Here is a 7,570-nt window from a genome sequence, read left to right on the forward strand (position 1 = left end):
CTCAATCTGACTAAAAAGCAAAGCTGTAAGTCGCTAAAACAGAAGTAGTTGCAGCTCTTGTGAGTCCTGCTTTAAGTCACTGGTGCAGACTACTCGCTCCTGAGGGTGCTTCTCCAAGAGGTTTACTTTACAGTAAAAGGCCTCCCGTAACTTCAAATCAAAGTCTGAAGCATATAAAAGTGAAGTGGGGACTCTATCTTGTCCCTCCACCCGGTATCCAAAGAGAAGACACAAGGGTGTCAAATTGTCACTTGGCTAGGTCCAGGGGCACAGAATTGATTCCCCAGCTGATTCCACTGTGCCCCAAGTTTCTTTGGCTGTTGGTGACACCACAGATGGATGCCTTCATGGAGGCCATTCTACAAATTTATGGTACACTTCAGCTCACTCATGTGCATCTTTGGGCCCCAAGAAAACTCATATGCTTCTGGTTAGGCTACCATCAGCAGATCCATCCTTAGCATAATTTGACATCTTGGGCCCTGCTCCAGGCCCCGTACTATCTCTATACATATGTCTACTCAAGCTCCAGGCCATTACTTGTCTGTGCCAGAAGATAATCCGGTGCAGGTTCTGATGCCTCAGCCCAAACTGCCTTCTCCTAGGTCTCAACTGATGTCGTGATGCAAAATTACTAAAGTGTAACTGGTCATCATACAGTCCGACTCGGTACTTATCCCTCTACCTGGTGACTGCACCAGCAGAGACATCATTAACTTTTCGGCTCTAATTCTGAACAAAGTACAAAACCAGATGGGGGGGGGGGGGGGGGGGGGGGGGTTGATTTTCCTTCAAGTTATGACAGTGTTTCATAGACTTACAGGAGGCCAATGGGCTTGATACTTCCCCTTTATAGAGGGTTGGCCTTGCCACATGGCTAACTAATGAATTAAAAAGTGCATCACTTTGCAGTAGTGGTCTGATACGCAGCTGAAATCCTGAAATTGTGGCAGCTTTCAGTCGAGAAGTAGACTAATGTCCTATGGAAATTTTGCAGCTTTGGCCAGTCACATCTGAACATTTGCTTCCCTTTTAATACAGTCCTCATTGATACCTTGATGTACACTTGGTTGAAGCCCTACTCTTGCCCACTGTGAATAGGCAGGTGGCCAAGAGTCAGACCTGCACTACATGCAGGCACTCTAGGACATTGCCAACAAGACCTTGCTGTCAGTCCCAGAAGACCTTCGGGCCTCTTTTGCTCAAACAATTCATGATGGTCAGGGTGTGGCTAAATATGCAATTCATGCTGGGCTAGGAGCTAGTGATTGCCTGGAAAGGGCGGTTGGCAACTGTGTTGCGCTTTGCCTCCATGTGTGGATGTGTTCCATCTGGATTTCCTGAAGACATACAAGCCTGAAAAGCTGATTTATCCCTGCAGGATTTTAAGGACCGTAGCGCCACAGCATGCACCTTTGGGTCTTTTTATCCCTGCCAAGGATATCCGACGTCAGTTCAGAGGCTACTTGTGAGGTTGACACAAACTGCAACAATCTCCAGTTTTGAAAGGGGATGGGGTGCATGCTGTAGAGTTTCTGGAGACTTGGGTCTTGCTGGTACCCCATGGCAATTGCCACCAAACTTTTTTAGTTTGCCCTTAGCGGCACACACCCATCCTTTGGGGAGCAGGATTTATCATATCCAACAGATGGGTCATCAAAATTGTTCAGCATGGCTATGCCCTAACCTTTCTTTTTGCTCTGCCAAATCTTCCCTCCACATCCAATCCATTTTCAGTGGGGCACATTTTCCTTTCGGTCACTAGAGGTGGGGCAAGTGTTGAGCTTCAAAGGTGCTATTGCGAGGGTTCCGGACCCTGAAAAAGGAGTGGTGGTGCTACACTTCCCATTTCCTGTGTCAAAAAAAGACTGATACCTCTGCCCTATATTGGACCATAGACCTCAGAAAGCCTGTGTAGACTAATTTAAAATGCTCATGCAAGCTCAGAACTTGGCTGCTCTTAACTTCAGCACTGGATGGTGTCCTTGCACCTGCTCGACATGTATTTTCATGTTCCCTTCCTACAGGCCACAGACGTTGCCTTATGTTCAAGGTCGGCCAAGTTTATTTTCAGTTTGCAGTGCTCTCCATCTGCCTCCCCTGTATTCCCTTGTTTTGACGATAATGATTGTGCCAGACATTTGGAGGGTGGAAACACAGGTTTTCCCTTAATTGGACAACTGGCTGCGTAAGATGGGGTCGTTCCATTCAGTAGTAGACCACAACAAGCCTCCCAGTCACAGGGGGTCACAGTCAACAAGTAGAAGTTGTACCCGACTTATTCGTAGAGACTGCCATTCATTGCAGCTGTCCTGCATGCTGTGCAGTTCAAGGCTTTCCCTTGCTTCAACAGGTACAGGACATTCGAGCAGTGAATCCTATGTTTCAACCTAGGTCCTGGATCTTGTGAGGACAGTTATGAGGTTTCTTGACTTCATAACCTTCATCTTCCTTGTTACTCTGCCAGGTGACCCATGCAGGCTTTGTAATGGATTCTGAAGTTTTAGTGAACTGAGCAATGGGAGCATGGGATGCATACAGATTTCAGAAGAGATGGCTTCTGAATGACAGATGGCTGCTCTAACGTAATTGGTCCAGTGTAAGGCCCCTGTATCCATGACCATGGCCAACTCTGTGGGGAAGGATCACCTCTATGTTCGGGAGGTCATCTGGGGGTAGGTGGAGATCAGAGAACTCTGGCCTCCTATAAAGCCTCGCTCCATAATCTGTTGGAGTTGCATCCACCAAGGGGAAGCTGGTGCATGTTCTCACGGAAAACACCACCGCCATGTGGTATTGCAACAAGCTATGAGGAGATTTAATATTGCCACCAAAGAAAGGAAAGTAGAAACCTCTGAAGGAGCTAGTTTTAGAAATCTACTAACAAACCGTCTTACGGAAAGTCCCAGCATCAAAAAAGGGTTGAGGCTTCTACTCCTGATTTTCTGGTGCTAAAGAATTCTCGAGCTTGTTGGCAAGTGCTAGACCTACAATATCTAAACAAATGCCTGTAAAAGTAAGGGTTTCCTATGATCGTGCTCCAAGCAATAACTTCAATTTTTCTAGTTAGTAAGTAACTTGGTGCCACTAATTTTCCATCATTTTTCGTGTCTCAATGTTTAAACAACTGCATAGATTGAACTTCAGACATGCTGTGACCGCACCAGAGCAAACCTGAGCATGGTATTAAAAAAGCACACCATTTTGCTCTTCGTTTTTGTCAGACCCTGCTTGGGGAGACACAGGGCAGGTATGTTACAGGGCCTCAACTGTCGTGGTTGAACTCATTTGCCATTGTGTCCTGGAATCCATCCTACTATTGCTTTAAAAACTGTGTATGATAAACCCTTCCTGCACTCGACAGTCAGTTTGGCAGGGGGAAGCAGTCAAAGGCTTTCCAGGTAGGTATGAAATTGCAACAATCAACCAACAAAAAAATCCACTTTTGTTTGAAAAAAGAAACCACTTTTAATCACAAAGCAATAGTAAATAGTACACAATCAAAGTATACAGGGTGATACCACTGGTCCTGATTCCCCTCTAAACTCTTAACCCTTCCTTTCTCTTCCATGATATTTCTCACCCAGGAGACCTGTAACAATGACTATCGGTGCTCTCTGGATCGGTTCGAAGCACAATAGGGTTCACCTCTCAATAGCCAGAATTCCGCCTGCTATTATAGAACAGAAGTTTGAGGGGGATCAAGTGAGGCAAGGGAACCGCTTGGAAGGAGACCTGGAATAACCAAAACATACATTAATCACCCAACATATTGTTTAACATAATTAATGTTCCCTATAGCTTAAGCTTCACCTGTAACAAAACAAAATAATAGATCTGTTCTTGTAATTACAAGATGAGGAAGAGGCTGTCTAATGACCAAGCTAAATAAAAATAAGAAGTAGATGTTGTTTATTCTATTCACACCAACACATATGAGGATATGTATCCTCTTTATGAGGAAATGTATACCCACTACTAGAAACTGCCTCATAGCGGAAGAGCCAATTTTCCTGGACTCCACTTGACCCCCTGTTAATTTTTGTTAAACAACAAAACAAAAGAACCACTGCACTTCTTCAAAAATATGATTTCTTGTAAACAATCCACGTACTTTTAATCCTAAACAAATGAACATAAGAAATAGTTATGTTTGAGGCATATGGGCTGCAGACCACACTATTGCATTAGATCACCATATGGCGGTGGGCCCGGATGATTACACTTTGTTGTTGTCTTGGAAGAGTCTTTGTCTGTTGGATGACTCCTCCCTTAGATCGTAGGGCGCATGGGCATCGACTCCATCTTCAGATTGTTTTTTTCCGCCATCGATCTCGGATGTGTTCATCGTTCGATCCCGTTACTGATCTTTTCGAATCCATAAATCAATCAAAATACCATTGGCATCGTCGACATCGGTTCTGGTTACCAGCGTCGAATAGAGACTTCCCTTCTCAATTCAATTCAAACAACTTTATTTCGATTCCAAGCAGGAGTCATAAAAGTATACATGCATAATAAAGAATTTTTAAAACATTCACAGTTAATATCTACAGTTAAAACAAGATATATTAAAAAACATTAGTCCGATAGGAAGAGAATCATCACTGGGCTCATTTCATTGACAAGAAACATTCCCCTTAACTAATATCCTATTCCTTTTTTTTTTTAATATTTAATATCGGTTTCTAATCACAAGGGCCGATCTAATCAAATTCAGCACTGCATTGCAAATGGGAGGGGTTGAGAAAGATAATAAGTGCTCATAACACTCTCTGTAACAACGGGATCCAAAGGAGACCAACACTGGTCTAATAAATTTGCTTCTGGGAAATTTATACAAAGCACAGAAAAGGGTTAGATGCACAGTGGTCTGGGTAACCATATTATTACAGGGACATGGTGGTAGGTTCTTACACCACCCACCTTGTTTTGGGAAAGCAAAAAGAAAATGTAAAGTATTAAGACGAAAACGTGTTAAATAAAAACGCCATTGTGTGTGAATAATATAGGTTTGGTAAAGGGGCCTTTGTAGTTTACCCCTTACATACATTGCATGCTTGCTACGAAATAAAGTGCCTAGGGTATTGCGAAAAGCAATTTTGGTCTTTGTTTTTGAATGCTTGCCTATTAACTTGGGATAATCGAAAATATCGCTTAAACCAATCTTATAAAAGTTATCCTTTACATATTGAATCCAAGGTATCTCCCTAGTGTGGTCCAGCTTGAGGCAATCCTGTAAAATTTCATGGGTCAAATTTAATTCTTCAGATTGCCAAACTTTAATCCATAGCAATAAGGGGGCCAGATGTATAATATCACAAACTCCATGCCCACCTCCGCATGGCAAAAGGCATTTGAAGTGCCTGTCGGAACTGCTAGGAGACGTTTAATAAATTTATTTTCCGCAGCTGCAGTGTTTCACAATTGTGTGTGCCCCACACGCCAGCACCATAAGTTGCTACCGAGACACATTTGGCGTTATATAGAGCTAATAATGTGGGTATTAGTTTTTGACCTAATTTACTCGCAAAGCGGAAAAGGCCCTCCGCTATATTTGATACTTTTTGGGCCCGCAATGCAATTAACGGTTCCCAATTCAATTTTTTGTTAAAAAGGTTTCCCAAATAATTAAAATTGTCCACTTTCAGTATGATGCAGTCCTTAACCCTATAGGTACGTGTTTTTGCATTTTTAGGACCGCAGGTCATAGCAAAGGATTTAGTAAAATTAACTTTTAAATCCAAGTCCCCCATAAACAAGTCAAAAGCGTCCAGACAAAGCTGCATGCCATTTGCAGTGAGAGACATTAAAACCGTATCATCCGCATATGACAGCATAGGGATCCTTCTATCATTTGCCTTTGGAAAATCAGCCCCACAGTGCAACAAAAAATTTTCTAGGCAATTCGTGTAAAATAAAAACAAAAAGGGAGCTAAAATACATCCTTGCCGGACACCCTCAGTGGACGGGATAGGATTAGTTTTCTCCCCCAGGGCCATAACGCACACTTACTGTAGTTGCAGCATGTAGTCTGCGGAGCAGGGATACCAGTTGCTCCTCAAACCCCATCGACTCAATCATATGCCACAGCTTGTCCCTACATACGGTGTCAAAGGCACTGGATAAGTCCATGAATGCCAAATGGATGGAACTATGTTTGGAACCCATGTACTTACCCATAATTAGTGTTAAATTCAGGCACTGCTCGTGGTTCCCCTACCCCGTCTAAATCCATATTGGGAGTCAACAATGATGCCAACTGAGTCTGCCCAAGTTTCAAGACGCGCCAAAATAATTCTGCCCATTAATTTGCAGGTTGCATCAATTGGAGAGATCGGCCTATAACAGCACGGATCTGATTTTTTACCCTTCTTAAAGATTGGTACCACTACTGCATCTTTCCAGGATCTAGGAATAACCCCCCCAACTATAGCTCTAAAGACATTTAATAAGAGAGGTACCCAAACATCCATATTGCATTTAAAGAAATCTAGCGGTACCGCATCAGGGCCAGGCGCTTTTAAGGCAGAACCCCTTGTCAGAGCATCTTGACCTCAGAAAGAGTGAGAGACGCTCCTAACTCTTTAGCTGATTCACTATCAAAATCCTCTATTCCCTGTAAGGCTCCTAAAGGCACATCTTTAGGATTAAAAATTTTACTGTAATGGGCAACCCATTCATCTTCTGATATTTGCACCTGCATTAACTCCCTATCCTCGGTTTTTAAAAATGGTTGATTTATTACTTTCCAAAACAGGGTATTATCCCTCATGCCTACTGCTTTCTCCAAATCTTCCCAAGCCTTTGATTTTAACTCCTTTTTTCGTCTGTTTAGTGCTACATTGTACCTTTTCCTGGCCGCTCTAACCAAGTATCTGTCAAGTGGCACTTTTCGTAAGGCTTTTGCTAGGCTGGTTTGGGAAGCCGAACATTCTACATCAAACCATTTAAAACCCTTCCATTTGCTTTTACCTGCCTTCTTCACTAGGTGTGTAGCTACATTACCCAGGAGAGTTTCAAAATTTTTAATAATACAGTCAGGGTCAGTCTTGGGGTTCAAACACAGTTCTATCACTCGGATGTTTTCCTTAAAAATATCCGACTCTAGTTTATCCACATTTACTTTATCCCATCTTAGCGTGACCCCCTGATTATTGGTATATTTTATTTGATGATCAGTATGATCACTGCCGATTTTATTTTATTTATTTATTTTTTTCTGGGGGCAGGGACAAAGCTCACAATTAAGGGATTATGGTCACTAGCCGGGTTTGCCTCAACCTTAAAATTAGTCACCAAATCTACATAACCCATAGATACAATAATAAAATCAATTGTACTGACTCGATCCCCTAGCCCCTGAAATGTTGGAATACATGTTTTAGTTGAAAAACTGGACATGTCCAGAATACATAGGTCATTATTAACAATAATACTATTTAACCCCTTAAGTGCTGCCTCGGTGCATTGGCCGACGGCAGCACTACCTCCCCAGTGCTGCGCACGACCATTGGACGTCCATTCAGCACTAGTTCCAATGGACAGCGCAGCACTGGGGAGGAATGTT

Source organism: Lissotriton vulgaris, chromosome 5 (genome assembly GCF_964263255.1).
Source record: "Lissotriton vulgaris chromosome 5, aLisVul1.2, whole genome shotgun sequence".
Lineage (NCBI taxonomy): Eukaryota > Metazoa > Chordata > Amphibia > Caudata > Salamandridae > Lissotriton > Lissotriton vulgaris.